This window comes from Notolabrus celidotus, chromosome 21, assembly GCF_009762535.1.
Source record: "Notolabrus celidotus isolate fNotCel1 chromosome 21, fNotCel1.pri, whole genome shotgun sequence".
Lineage (NCBI taxonomy): Eukaryota > Metazoa > Chordata > Actinopteri > Labriformes > Labridae > Notolabrus > Notolabrus celidotus.
Window position 1 is genome coordinate 10335655 of NC_048292.1, and position 15587 is coordinate 10351241.

Here is a 15587-nt window from a genome sequence, read left to right on the forward strand (position 1 = left end):
AAGGCCCTTGGACTTTCGGCTGAACGTAACGTGTTTGTGGAGTTTACACAGTTGTTGAAACACAGGGAGTTCCTGAAAATGCATCCTAGTTTAATTTTTTATTAAGATTTCAAAATATTATTTTATATAATTGTTTCTCCATACGTCACTGGCCTGATTTACACAATCCACCCAGGACTTCAGCCTGCTCTCGAAAATCAGACAACAATGGGGGCACAGGAACCTTTTAGTTCAGGGTAAAGTAGTTCTGGGGGCTAAAAGACCCCGGAACTCTTGGTCGAAATGCACCTTTAGATTCCCTATTTCATAGTAAGTGCCTGTCATTTTATAGTATAGATGTTATCTCACTTGTATTATTACTTTTGTGCTATTTAGAATGCAGTACATTGTGGCCAGAATTTTAACAAACTTGTCTTGTTTTAATTTGAGCAAAAGATCTGAATCTGTGTTTGTGTGCCTTTTGTGTCTGTCGCTGCCTGCATAGACTTGTTGGTTGTCTTCCCCGCCTGTTTGTGTGAGGAGGCCTGTGTGTGAGTGTGTGACACCTGACCACCATTCATCTGCCCATCTGTTGTCGAGGCTTTAACAGGCACAGGCTTCTTCTGTCAGATGGCAGATCTGATGCCGAGCTCATATCCTGCAGCCGTACAGCTCCAGACTGTTCCGTCCTCTTACACCAGAGAGAAAAATACGGAACACTTTGGTTTTTCTTCACTATGCGCTTTGTGAATAAACACTTACAATGGATGAAATTAAGTAGTATAAATGTATACCTAAAATGTAATATTCTTTATTACTAGTACTCATCTCCTAGCTCAAAAGACACCCACATAACTTTGTGTAAAGAAACAGCAAATGCCAATACTTTAATGAACTGTGTGTGACTTGAATCAATGCAGTGCTCAATCAATAAGACATTTTGGCTACAAACAGATCTTTATTTACACGAAAATGTCACTTACATTAAGTCATGAAGATGCTGACTCATTCCATTAAAATGTTGCAAATGGTGTTTTGAAAAGATCCCCTCCCCTCAGCATCAATTATTAAAGAAAATTGTTAAACATTTAACATTTCTCTATGAGTGTTAGAGTTCAACATTGGTATTTTTTGCTCATCACCATGGATACTACATGGATTATAATAATTATCCCCTTACTTTAGAGAACTCTTTAATTCAGCTTTCACCACAGGCAAATGCCATAAACAGCTTTGATAGCTTTGCAGGTGATTTGCTTATAAAAGCTAACGGAAGAACATGTGATCTTTGTGATACTCATTTCAAGGGCTGCATTTTATACATCCTATTCATGGCAATATCCTACTTTAATCAGTTAAGCTTTCATGTTGGTTTCTCAGGGCAAGCCTTACAATGGCTCCAATTAGATTTATTAAATAGAAAGCCTTTTGTATCAACGGGAAACCATGTGTCCTTATCTGGCCCTCTACTACATAGCGTGCCTCAGGGCTGAATTCTGGGTCCCATTATTTTTCTTTATATATACTTCCCATGGGACAGATAACCAGCTATTTTTGTTGTATTTCAAATCACTGATATGTCGATGACTCTCAGTTGTGAATCTTTGTAAACAGAAACAACTTAATCAACTTAGTCACTCTGGAGAGCTGCCTAGCCCAGAGAACTGGACATCTCTTCAACTTAACTCTGACTGAACTCTTTCTAATACCTGACCCACGAGGATATGTGCTCATCATCCCTGTTTATCAGACCTTACTCCAGGAATTTCTGTTATTTATTTGGCCCTTATCAGAAATTCAATTTTCGCATTTAATAATTATTTCAATCTTGTTCCTTCCGACTGCAAAACACCTAAAAATATAATTATATTTTTGTTCACTCCTAACTTAAAACACAAAATCCAAGCATTTTTATTTCCCGGCTCAACTTTCGCAATTCTCCTCTGGTCTGACAAGACTTTAACTTGTTCCTAATTCAGCAGCCAGAATTTTGACGTTGAATTGGCTGTTGAAAGGGAAGACTGAGCTGAAATAACACATTCTACAGTCGTTACTGTGTCAGCTGGATAATGTTTAGCATTTGCTGCTTAAAATGATCTCAGACTGAAATGCAAAATTATAGAAATTCACAATCTATCATGTGTACTGGGCCAAAGTTGTGGTGTTATGGAGGTTTGTAGGACTGTATAGGGTTCCGGATTACTTTAATTCACTTCGCCCCAGGGGCGTCTATTAGAACACAGATGCAGAAACGTCTCTCTTTCAAAGATTTATTCTGTATTACAACAGTACGCATGTGGGACTCACATATGCCTGGTTCTGTAAAGAACAAAAGTAACACACTTAAAATACAAATAATAGCAGGTATTGATAGTCAACATTTACAATATAAATAATAATCTCCTTCATAATCGCACATTATATACATTATCTATATCAACTTGCTAAACACTTTATGGGTCGCGCTCGGACTTTCACTTGAGCCACGTGCGTCAAGCCAATCATATAACTAGCAATTAACTAAAATATCCTTACTCATACTTTAAATCTAAACAAACCGATGCACTAACAGCACAATATACACAACTTCTGTTTCCATAGATGCACGCAACTTTGTCTGTCAACCCAACTGTTCATCAGTCCATGTCCACACAACCGTTAACATATTCACGGTCGTTGCACTCCTTTTTTTCTCTGCTGCACGCTCCCGCGTCAGGTATCCAGCGCGTACCCGCGTTAATCCATGGAGCGCACGAGGAGCAGACGGTCACACTCTGGCTCTGTACGCAACAGACCACCACCTCCGATGTGACAGCCTTTTGTACACGTGGTGAATTGTACATCATAGACCCAGTTTGAAGATCAGTGCACTGCAGGCGAAAGATCACATCCAATGTTGATATCCTAGCTTCTGTCTCCGTCCTCTGCCCAGTTTCTGAATAAAAGGGCTGAGATGACCAGCAATCGCTGCACTTACTATTGTTGAGTACCTCAATCCCACTTCAAAATAATAACACAACAGTAATATAACTTTAACATAATTTAAGTTAGGTCATGCCTGTTATTGATTTGAACTTTCATCTAATTTATTTGTGGAATCTTCACTGGATTGTCGTTTGCGACGGATTGGTGTTCTTTTTGTTTTCTTCCATAGTTAAACATTTCTGTTATTATTTTCTTGTTATATTATTTTAAGGACTCATTGGTTTTGAATGTGCTTTTATTTTGAAGATAACTATTGGGAGAACTATCAGAAATGGTATAGGATAAATTCTGCAGAGAAAGGAGTAAAAACAAACATAAGGAGTCCTTCTGTTACTCCCAATAAAGTAGACCAACTGTTATATTTCTCCATGTTTTATGCAAATCACTCTGCTTCCGAGCTATATGAGCCTTTTTTTCATTCTAATTTCCATTCATAATTGACATTTTAAATGTTATTACTAAATTTCAAGTGAGTTACAGAGGAGCACAGTCTGCCAGACTGTGTAGGCAGTATTCAAAATTCATCTTCAAACAACTCGATCACCTCAATCTATGGAGTCCCTGGTGATGAGGGACCTGGCCTTCAGGCTGTGTTATTCTATTATAGCGCAGCTCATGAAAAAACAACTTCCTCTCTGCTCATCGTCAAAATAAGATTTCAATTGATTAAATGCCACCGTTGGAAGGGAGCATCATCAGATTTGACCAAAGTCTCTCAGCGTGTTGCCGCTTCTCGCAATGGGTGGAGTTGGGAGAAAGTCTAAGAGTTGGGAGATAAATGCATAGAGACATAGTGAAAGAGGATGGATGAAGAGTGGAGAGGAAAAGATGGAAAGGAGGAGGCAGAGGAGAAAGGAAGAGAAAGGGAGAAGCAGCTATGTGATGGATGGCGGGGGGGTTGTTGCAGCGATGGCGAGGTTGCACAGAAAGAAGAAAAAAAGAAGCGAGACCAAGAGATTTCCGCCCAATCTTCAGCATAATCATCCAATGTGTCTCCGTCTGGCTTGGCGAAGACATCATTAAGAAAACCTGAGGTCCTCATGGTTCATGGAGCTGTCGAGACTCGGCCTTGCTCCCTTCCCTCCTGCCACTCATTTTGTATAATTTACCTCCTTTCTGAGTCTGTTTTGAAAGGACTATGTTTGACCCCAAATGTGGAGTTTGACCCCCGAATGCAGAGAAGTCAAAAAAAGCTGCGCCTAAATGAAAATTGATGTCTGAGAGACTTCTTGCGAGTGTGTGCCCAGTCAATAGCCTGCAGGAAGATGCTGATGGTAATTCGAGGCGATAGCTGCATTTCGGAAGACTTGTTTAGGTATGCAGGAAGAGCGGGGAGAGGGAGACGAAGGGGAGAGAGAAGGAGACGGTGATGGGAAGAAAATGAAAAGTTGAAGTGTGCCCTTCCCTGAGGTGATTTGTACAAGTGACCCAGGATTGAAGGGATGCTCAGTGGCATGCGTACTCTTCTGACTCCTCTGCCAAAAGGCGTACGCTCAGTTTATGTTTTATACCCTGTCATGATGAGGCTGCACTCTAAAGGATGAAGGGATGGAGGAACCAAAGAGAAGAGAGTGGCGCAGTGGAGGAGTGATTACCCAGGGAGGAGCTGAGGGATGAGAGCCGAACGGGTATTTTATTTTGTCAATTGGAGTGTGCAAATGGAAATGTCAGAGTGGCCAGAAAACTAATGAATCTGATAGGAGAGATGCCACCTCTCTCGCCGAACGCCTGATCAATTGCCATTGTCTCTTCTGGGCTCTGATGTTTTTCGTTGTTATTTTTTGATTGTTTTCTCCGCCTGGCCTGGCTGTTTGCGGTTAAGAGTTTGATGGTGAACTTTGAGTCAAGGAAATAAAGGAATCGATCTTAGACAAGAATCAATGCTTTCATCTGTTACTTACAAGTCTGGGCCTGTGAAAAGTGATTTCGGATTAGACTTCTCCAACTCGGTTAACAAAGTAAACATAAACAAAAGATGGTGCACCAGCCCCTGAACAATTTAGTCTCGTTTATTTCCTCATTTCCATTTAGAGACAGATACACGCTGATACTGAAATTCCCTGATGGCAATAACAGAAAACAAGTTGTCTCACTTCAAATAGGCGAGTAACTTCCATAACCTTGGAGCATTTTTGTGCATTAGTGACACAAAATGACACGGTTTAAATTTAGCTTGACAATGATCTGGTTTGTTTGTGCTTTGTGCTTGTTCAGTCGCAATTTCTGCCTTCTTGATGAGTGATGCAAAGACTGCGAGTGCTGCACAGCATGAAAAGGGAAGGAAAAAAAAAAAAAACCTGCATTTGCACTTTTCTGTTTTGACAAGCAGGCTAATTTCTGCCCAGGGTCATCAATATTTCTGACACTTCAGTGGTGGCATAAATATAGAATGAATGTCCCTTTGTTGTGCTTGGGGAGCCACATGTCTCCGAGCATCAACAGAAAGCACTCGGATCTGTTTGTTAGCTTGTTCAGTCGGTTGACAGAACTGTCGCCGGTTCCCTCAGGAGTATGACTGCTTTCAATATCATGCATCATAAACAATATCCAATTTGGGCTACTGAACTATGAAAATACACTGTGTGAGGCGTGGGCGGGGTATGGCAAGGAATCAAGCAGCTGTGTGAGGGATGAGTAAAAGCACTGGTTGGGGGTGATATTTTTTCTCCATAGTTAGAAAAAGCCTCTCAAAGGTTGTCCTTCATGAGAATCAGGGTCAGATTTGTAATTTCTGACTTTGTTTTCAACTATTTGTTGTGTTTTTGTGTTTTAATCATTATTATTTTTTATTTCACATTCAAAGAAATTATGTTTCAAAACCTATTTTCCATTCCTGTAAGAGGATACATCATTTAAAATACCTTTTTCCAGTGTTTATATGGAATAACTAATAAGCCTCATATGAGTTAATTTTTTGGGCAACAACATTAATGTTTCAGTATTTTTTGTGTTACATCAGGAATTAAAACTCTAAAACTTACTGTAATTTAGCTTTCCAAGGGTTGTGCAAACTGTATTTATTTCCAAAGATTTCTGTACGGTGAGAGCACATATATGTTTCAGAACCACTGCAAAACAACAAATGAATACATGTGAAATACTTTTAAAGAAGGACATTTCTTTGTTTTGGGATTTTATCTACTCAGCATCTGTTTTCATTGCACCGATACTGTTTTTTTTAAAGATCCTTTATGATGAAAACACATTTTCCTTGCCTCAGCTTCTGCTTTGTTTCTTTAGCCCACCTACTGGGAAAAACATACCCTCTATGAGGAGATTTGAATTGGCTTCTGTATTGGCTTTTGTATTGGCTTCTGTATTGGCTAATGAAGGGGGTTATTTGCATAGGCACGCATGCAACACCACTTCCCACTCCCACTCCTTGAGCAATATTTGCTTCTTCCTACTCGCATGTTGTTTTGCTGTGGTGTTGCAGAATCAAGGTGTCAAAGGTTAGATGGATCACCCTTTTGACCCCTGTTATTGATGGGATTTCTTTAGATTGAGTATCTGCCGATACCGAGTCCTGGTCTGATACTTCTGGAAAAAGATGAAACATACACCAAACACAGGACAGCCTGTAACAGTAGTATTGAATTGTATACTATATGGAATACACCCAGTACTATATGGGCTGGGTTATTAAATTGGGATGTTCTACTTGTGAGCCTAACTAAATGAAACATCAGCAAAGGGAGGAGCCCACTTGATAACCCCAGTGATGAGCTGGCCCTCGCTGCCCATCTGTCCTTTCTATCTCAGGCTTTGGGGGACATCAGGAGCCATGGGGGTAGGCTACTAAATGTATGAGTAAAGGGCATTGTAGGGTGGGTTTCTTCACTGAGTACTCATCCTTTCTTTCAGCACAAGTACCCTGAGTTTATCTCTAAATTAACATATTGCATACATTAAAAGAGCTGTTTGACTGTTTCGCTCTCAAGTTTAAAATACTTCCATACACCTGACATTTTAGCCACACTTGCTAATGCTAACTTACTCGTAAGTTTGTGTTCTGCCACAATTGTGCTCATTTCTCGACAGCTGATGCAATGATCAGAGTAAGATGATGGTCTCAAATGACAGAACTCTTGATCAGTTCAAACATGCCCAGATCATCTCTAATCCTGTTGTTGAGATCGCAATCAGGACATCCCTTGCCATCTTCTTACCCTCTTTTCTTAAAAACATTTTTACAGATATTCATGAGTAATGTGGGTCACCTCTTCACATCCCAAAATAATCCTGATTTATCCAGAAGAATCACATCTCTGAGGAGTGTTAGAAAACAACAATCCTACCATATATTTAAGTTTTTTATTGTAAGAAATGTTTAGAGTCTTAAAGTACCCAGATGTTAGCAGCTAAGTATGATTAATAAATTGTGCTGATCAGCTCGCTACATTGAAAGGATGTGGGTCTAGATAAACCTCAACCAAAGATCCTCTCATCTGGGTTTCTAAGAGTGTTGCTTTGGTTGAGTTATCTCCGACTATCTCTCTCCGTCTCTTGACTGCTTCAGGCTTAAGACCTCTTTGTTCAAAGAGCCGTCCCATTCCTTTGATTGAATCTCCTTCATTACCTCAGTTCCTCTTTGATTCCAGTCAGGCCCAACAACCCCCACTCGCATTCTTCTCACACTTATCCAAACGCTCCTCTGGCACTTGCTCAGTTTTTTACACCCTCTGTTTGAGGACCAATGGAGAGGAGGAGGACTCGGCTGGGAGCGTCTCCTTTCTCCAAAGCGAAAAAAGCCATGGAGACAAAAGTAGTCGTTTCATAGAATCGAGACGCAGCGAAGAGTCTTCCTCGGTAATGGCTCGCAGGACTCCAAGAGATTCAAGCCAGGGAACTCGTTATCACCCATGTTCTTCTGGACACACTTCAGAGGACTGAGAGGAGCTTTCTCTTTTGATAGAAACGAGACGAGGCTTACAGATGGAACAAACTTGCTCCCTGTCGTGCACACAGAACATAAATAGAGGGCTTTTTAGTTGTCCTTATTTGCTTTTCTGCCTTTCTACTTGACACGTTTCTCTCCAGTCAGCAGCCGACCCTGACAAAACTATGTGCTATAGCCTTTCATTCCCCAGTGAGAGAAGAATGTTTCAACAGGGTCTCAAGGGAGAACAATGCGTTATTGGGACAGTCATGAATGTGATGGTATTCCACTGTCTGCTTCTAATTCCACCATTAACATAATGCAGTTTAATTGGTCGCTCAGTTTCTTTTATTTCATGGATGAGCAGCTTTCAGTCAGAGGAAACATCACTATCACTCCAGATGCATACATTGTGGAAGAGAACAGATTGCTGCTCTGTTTACTACCCTGCTCCCTTCATTTCAATTGCAAATAACCCTGATAGATAATTTATGTAAAACACTATTATCATCAATATAAAGCAGTCATTCTGTTTTGGCGTGATCTCATCTAAATCGCTGGATTTTCTTATATGGAGATGAGAAGAAACAGACTGGAGAGAAGAGCAAAGATGAAAATATCAACCAAGAAAGCGCCGAGGAAGAAAACAGAGGAATCTATCAAAAAGATAATGAAGATCAAGCATGGGTCTCTAGTTATTGTTGTTCTTGTTTCCAGGGAAGCGTGTAATGAACTGAAGGAATATGGTTGCTTTCTATAACCTTACTGCTGCTCCAGTGTAAGCAACCACACAGAGCGCATACCAGTGGGGGTAAGGAGGATGATTGATGGTCCAAGGCAGCCCTTCGTGTGCTCATCTCAGAAGCGAGTTGTTAAAAAAAATGATGTAAACAAGAAAGACAATGCATACAAAGACATCTTCTCCTCACTTTAGGGTTATTGCAAGGGGGGGAAAAAATGATGACTTGCATGTATAAATATGCTCACAACACAGCCACAGCCACAGCGAACAGGTATGCGCAGCAATTTGAAGCATATGAGGGGGAGAAGTACAGCACTTTATCCGCACTGATGTGTTCCTCCGCTCAATGGCCCTCATGAGCCTCGACCCCCATCTAATAAAATCCACCCCTGTCTCCGCCCGACGCTGCCATCATTACATCAAAGAACGAGGCCGCCCGATATGATGAAAGAGACACACAGAGCCATTTTATTTAGGCCACAGACCTCCTTGCTGCCTCATTCATACAGTACACAAAATCTCTGGAGCCTTGAGAAAGTCTTTGATGCTAGAATGCAGCTTGAATAACTGACTCTTTTTTTTTTTTTTTTTTTTGACTTTTAGAGATTAAAAAGAGCAGAATAGTATTGTGACGTGAGCAATGAGGAGATGTTAAAAGGGTCAAGTAAAAGTTTCAATTCATTTTTCTCCTGTATATTCTATGGAGAGCAAAATCAGGACATACATGGGTAATAATATTTCAGAATAAAGGAACAAAATGTCTTACAAAGAATCAGTCCAATTTTGTTAATACAGCACGGACTCAAGTGCCATATTTCCCCAATCCAGTTCTTCCTTCTCTTCTTACATGTGCAATACGTCTTTCTACCCATCTTCTCAGTTCTGTTCTGTACATTGTTTATACCTAGGCTACAAGTCTTTGCACATTTTCGCGGCGTCATTGGTTTTGTAAATATTTGTAAATTTACTTATTTAGTTGTGTATATGTAAGATATGCTTATTTTTACCTCTTTAATTTTAATTGCTAATAACTTTTTAATAATTGTTTTTTATATGCTCTTGTTTGCTTTATACTCTTTTGCACTGTCTACTTTGCTGCTGTAACACTTAAATTTCCCCATTGTGGGACGAATAAAGGATATCTTATCTTATCTTATCAAACAAATGCACAAACATTACAATAATGGTAAATGGTAAATGGACTTGTACTTATATAGCGCTTTTCTAGTCTTTCTGACCACTCAAACGCTTTTACACTAATCGTCACATTAACCCATTCATACCCATTCACTCATTGATGGTAGAGGCTGCTATGTAGTAAGGGACCATCAGTGTAAGCTAATCTCACTCGTTCACATTCACACACCTCTGAACAACAGAGGGAGCAATTCGGGTTTCAGTGTCTTGCTCAAGGACGCTTCGGCATGTGACTGCCGGAGCTGGGATCGAACTGCCAACCTTCCGATTGATAGAAGACTGACTCTACCCACTGAGCCACAGCCGCCCCTATAATAATAATAATACACTGTACTCTAAAGAGATAAAGTTAGGTCTATCAGTGGGTAACATTTATAGATTGTAGATATGATTTACATCAGATTAATTATTTTTTTATTTTATACTATATCTTTGTTAAAGACTACCTCTTGTTTTCTTTAGACTCTAAGAATAACGACGTGAAAATGTTAAAAGTGGTGATAGCCTCATGTTGCCCTCATTTTGGAAGAGGAACACACTGTTTTTCTGTACTTATTTATTTTTTCTGGGATAAATAAATTAAACCCTGAACATTTGGAAGAACCAGGTTGGATTAAAGTTAAACAGTATGTATTTCAGCTGACTTACATCATGTTAGTTCAGATCAGTCATGCCAAAGATGGAGCGCGAGGCCCATCCATTCCTGCTGCCAAAAAACACAGCTTGTTGACACAAACTTTAAAGAGTGCGTGTGAAATTGTGATGTTGTAATTTTGCTTGAACTGAAGCGACGTACACATTACAAGAGATTCAGTTTAGGCCTGATTCCCCCTCTCAGACAAAAGTTTAAAAAAAAGCCAGATTTTGGTTATAATTATTATCTGAAAGTATTTTCAGAGTGATGTCACTGTCCCTGATCTGCTGTGTTTGCTAGTGCCGGAGGAACCCAAGGAGGATCAAACATCTTTTTGGGGGGTCTTTTTTTTAAGTTATATGTTTGGTCTTTTTTGCCTTTATTTGATAAGACAGCTGAAGAGAGACAGGAAATGTGGGGAGTAGAGAGCGGGGAAAGACATGCAGTACATGGTTGTTGCCGGGAGTCCATCTGATGAACTCTGCGACCAGGACTGTAGCTTCTGTATGTGGTGCGCTTAGACCACCAGGACACCAGCGCCCCAGAAGTCACGTTTGACCGTAATAAATTCAGCAAGATTTCCAGTTTTGAGAGTCTGGACCCTTGTTGGTGAAGGAATCTCTTAGTGAGTAGTGTTCTATGTTGGCCATATTTTTGTACATTACGCACTTTAAAAACAACTCTGTTATAGCTGACATTATTTCTTGTCATGCGTGGGGTCACTCACAAACTCGGCATGTTAAGATTTTAAAAATCCTGTAGCGTGGGCTAACCTTACCTCCTCTTTGATTCTCTTATTCTTTGTTATCAGCTCAGCAACATTTCAGCAGACACAGAAAACCTGCTAGATGTTCCAGCAATTCAAAAAAGAAAATTGTGCCTTTTTGTCTTTTACTGTGTCTGAGCAGCATTGATGTTTGCTTTTCTTTTTTCCTATCACGCTGTTGCATGCAATCTGCTGTTTCGTTTATCACAATCAAATTGCTTAATTTAGTTTTCTTCTTCCTAAAAAGTAGCATTTTAAGGCACTGTTATTGCTGCAAAGATTGGAGGTCTGGTAAGAAAACAAAAAAAGCAAGTGGAAGGAAAATGGCACTGAAATGGCATCAGTGAGAAACCAAAACACAGATGTTTTTTTTCGTCTGAAGTAGTTCCTCGTAGGTTTTTGTAATCTTTTCTAAACACTCCCTTACAACCTTGAACAACTTAAAGCTTCAGAATTCCCACTCATTTTTCATTTCTCCACTCCAACTCTCTCTTGCTGCGCCAAAATGTGACAGCTGAGGCAGATGCTACATCAATGTGGTCGGTGATTGATTACCAGTATGTAAATAAGCATTTATGTATGCTTTGCAAATTTTCGGCACTAATTATCCCAATTAAAAAAAAGTCCTAGAGACTGGTCTACATTACCTCAAAGCTCAGCTGTGATGAGCAACTATTAACTAGCTCTTCTTCAGACTGCCATCTGCTTAATGGAGTCTGCAGCGGGTCTTTTTACAGATGGATCTGAGCGAGGCTCTACATGAACCAGCCTGCAGTAAAAAGGTAGGACTTATATGAGGACTATAACAGTAGGTGGCTCTTCTACCATTTTACAACAAGGCTTTAATGTTCACTGATGATTAATGTATGCTGCCTGGAATACTGATGGCCTTGTAGCGCTAATGATTCTGATGGGAGCGATGGTGCATCAGTGCCACAAGGTTGACAAAGCCTTATGAGACCTGTTTAGAAAGGCAGCTTCCTCTTTTTCCTTTAATGTAAGCTTGTTTGTCGCTCCAACCTCCAACCACATTTTCCTTTCCAATCCCAATCCACTAATAATGTGAGCACATGCATGTGGATAACTCATTAGTCTCTGCATTGATCTGACCCAGGCATGTGTAGGCTGCATGCCTACCTCATGGAGGAAACAGCAGTGAGACAAAGGGAGGCAGCAATCAATCAGTCGCCCAGGAAACCAATCATCTATTTGAGAATGGGGCTTCCAATTAGCGAAAAAGCCCTCTGTGGCGTGATATTTAATCCTGGTTGGGTTTCACTGTAGCCGACACAAGACTTATGAACCTAAATGCATCAATATGTTAGGTTACTTGCATTAGAGTAATTCATTCTTCATATTCAAAGTCTCAATGATGTCATGCAAGTTTTGAATTCAACGATTTTCCTCCAACACTCTGTCGAGTGCACACTAGGTTAGTCCAACATGGAAGACACTAATAGCAGCTGTGCTTTGGTCAGGCAGTTTCCCTGTCTAATGGATTTGCCATGTGGATGTGCGTGCACCACTGAAACCGAGGGGAGGGAGGGTGAGAGCAAGTAATTATTTAGCCGTACGTTAGAGATGCCTTGGGAGTGATGGGAATGGAAATGGAGACAGGAAGAGGCCAAACGGAGCAGAAACACACACACACAAATGGCTTCCGACTGGTCTGCTCTTTGACGAGCCGTACCAAATCTGCTGCGACACTCTGTCTCTACTTTTCAGGAAATACAAGGCAATGCATGTTCAGAATAGCGATGCGCTGGGAAAATTGTGCATCACTGGTGAGACATGGTGCGTGTGAAAACTTCACCTGTCATCGGGAGTGACATCGGCTGCAACGTAAACACATCACGAGACGGGGCAAACAGAACAGCTTACACCACTGCAGCAAAGGGCATTTCATTAACAAAACATCTCTTGCAGTATAATTAATAACGTGTTAATAATGAGCATTTCTCCTCAGTCTGACTCCAAGAGGGAAATCTTTTTTTTTATCCTGTCATGAAAGCAATCACTGCTTTGTTATTACAATCCATAGGTCATCCAGTTAACTCAGCAATAGCTGGCCACAAAGGCCTCTTAAAAGCAAGCAATGGCATTAAACATAGTGCCGGATTGTAAATGCATGTTGACATTTTACTCCTTGTTGCAGTGTGGCTGCCTGTAGCTACGCTGGCTGACCTACGTGGAAGTTTGTAACTTTAATAAGCTGATAATTCAAACATATAAAAGTGCCTGCAGCAGCCTGAACATTGTTTGTTTTCTGCCGCCCTTGCAGTGCTATACCACTTTCTATACTATCTCAGACAGAAGGGTGATTAAATATTTTTATTGCAGCTTTTAAAAAGGGTCCATTTCCTATGAAATCAGCCTTTTTTTCTGAGTAAGATTAATTTAGATATCAGGTATTTGCAAAAAAAAAAACCTAATAGGGTGTTAAAATAGCACCGTTCTTTTTGTTCTAGGTCTCTGTGGTAGTGCTTTCTCTTATACGCACACTGTTATAAAACTATGACTAAAGCAACTGAGTGATACTGTGTCATTTAACCCTCCTGTTATGTTCATTTCTATGGAACAGCAATAATGTTCCTGGGTCAGTTTGATCCAAGGCATATTCGATTATCTAAAAAATCCCAATACACATTTTTTTAAATCTAATTTTTAACTCCATTACTAACCATTTAAATCAAGATTTAGTTCATTGGTGTTCTTTAATTCTCACAGATCATTGTTCAATGAGGGTAACTCACTCGTTTTTCATTCAAATTAATGTTAAAACATGTTTTTAATGTAGGCCTAAATATAAATACAATAGTTTTACATGACAGATTTTTGTTTATTTTATTTTACATTTTGAAATTTTTTTATTTTTATGAAGTGATGTTGATAAATTATCACGATTCCTCTTCTGTCACATGCTGCCCAGATTTTAATGCTGCATTTAGCTGGTTTGGAAGGCATATATTGCCTAAAATAGACTTTAAAAAGTGTCAATTTGACCCGCAACATAACAGGAGGGTTAAACAGGTTCCTAAATTTGTATATTTTATATATTTCTCATCTAATAATGTTAAAAAATACTTCAAGATTCCTCGTGTTATTAAAATAAATAAATAAATCCACCTTTGCACCAGCACCTCCAACTGGTAGAGGGCACCACCAAATTTCAGTCTGCCTGTCAGTGATCCCTGCAAAATTAAAATATGTAACCAGTAGGAACATCCATTTTTAAAGCTTCACAGAGCGTGCTTTAATATCTACTCAGAGCAGATGGCTTTTTTATAGAACAAGGTGATTTAAATATTTTAAATATTTGAAGATTCAGCGAGAAACATAATTTCCCCCTTCCTCACTGTGGATTAGAGGCTGACAGCTCACTGGTTCTTTTCATGTGGGATTTAAGTTGAATCCAAAGAGTTTTTTTTCCCTCCTCTAATAAAGGTTTCTTTAAAGTAAAAAATTTAGTGCAAACTCCCATGCCTGCCAGTGGAGGAAGAGTGACAACAGCACAAGAGGGAGGAAGGGAGAGAACAGAGAGCGATTGTTGAAATGTGCGAGATTGGGATAGACAGCAGGAGAGATGAGTTTGCAGATAACATTCAGCTTATTCACTCAAGTATGTAATCTAGTCATGAGCTGTGAAAAAAAAAAGAAGAAAAAATTAAGGCACACAATATGGCTAATATCCAGGAGCTGCTTTAATCTTAGAGAACATGTTTGGTCGGTGATCTCATTTAGTGGCTTTTCAGGCTGTCATGTTGCATTTCTTCAAGCCTGCAGACTCTGGAAGACTAAAGCGGCAAAACACCTCTGGGTATGACAGGTTGGTTGATGTAGTGCTTCAGTGTGTGTTCTTGTTGTATGTGAGGGGGCTTGTCTATGTCCTCAACAAATGAGTCTCTCTGTGTTAGCAGTTGGCCTTGACGTAACGTGTATGCATGTACCTGCATGCTTTTCTGTGTACACATTTGGCTACATTTGCGCATCTAAATTTGTACCTGTGTTTCCGGAGAGGCAAACCCCACCTGACCTGAACATTACCTGAGGAGCACACTGTCATATTTTAACTCCCTTTGTCTTTGACAGATAGCCCGGCTCTAAAAGCCTCTGTCCATGGTGCTGAAGGCTGGCCTGATGTATGAGTGCTACGCCCTGCTTGATAAATCCACTATGTCACTCTGCCTCTGACAGCCATTCATCATGCCCGGCTTTCTCATGTGAAATGTTCTGTGTGCCGGATAATTCAGCGAGACAAATAAAACAGTCCGTCACTGCACCAACCTGCTTCGACTTTTCAGTACTGTACTTTATCTCCGTGTTGTAGGGACGCTGTGTCCCCGTCTGAGTGCGAGCAGCAGCAGCAGCTGTAGCCGAAGCACAGTGACTATATTCAGACCAGCTG

The 15587-nt window shown here is 40.2% G+C and overlaps 1 long non-coding RNA gene across 1 annotated transcript in view; it reads left to right on the plus strand.

Annotated features, from left to right (window-relative positions):
* Positions 1-15445, plus strand: part of LOC117804693 — a 233533-nt gene extending 218088 nt beyond the window's left edge. Inside the window, exon 5 of the long non-coding RNA XR_004629221.1 lies at positions 15272-15445. This is a non-coding gene — a long non-coding RNA (uncharacterized LOC117804693). The remainder of the gene's footprint in view (positions 1-15271) is intronic.
* The last annotated feature ends 142 nt before the right edge of the window (positions 15446-15587 follow it).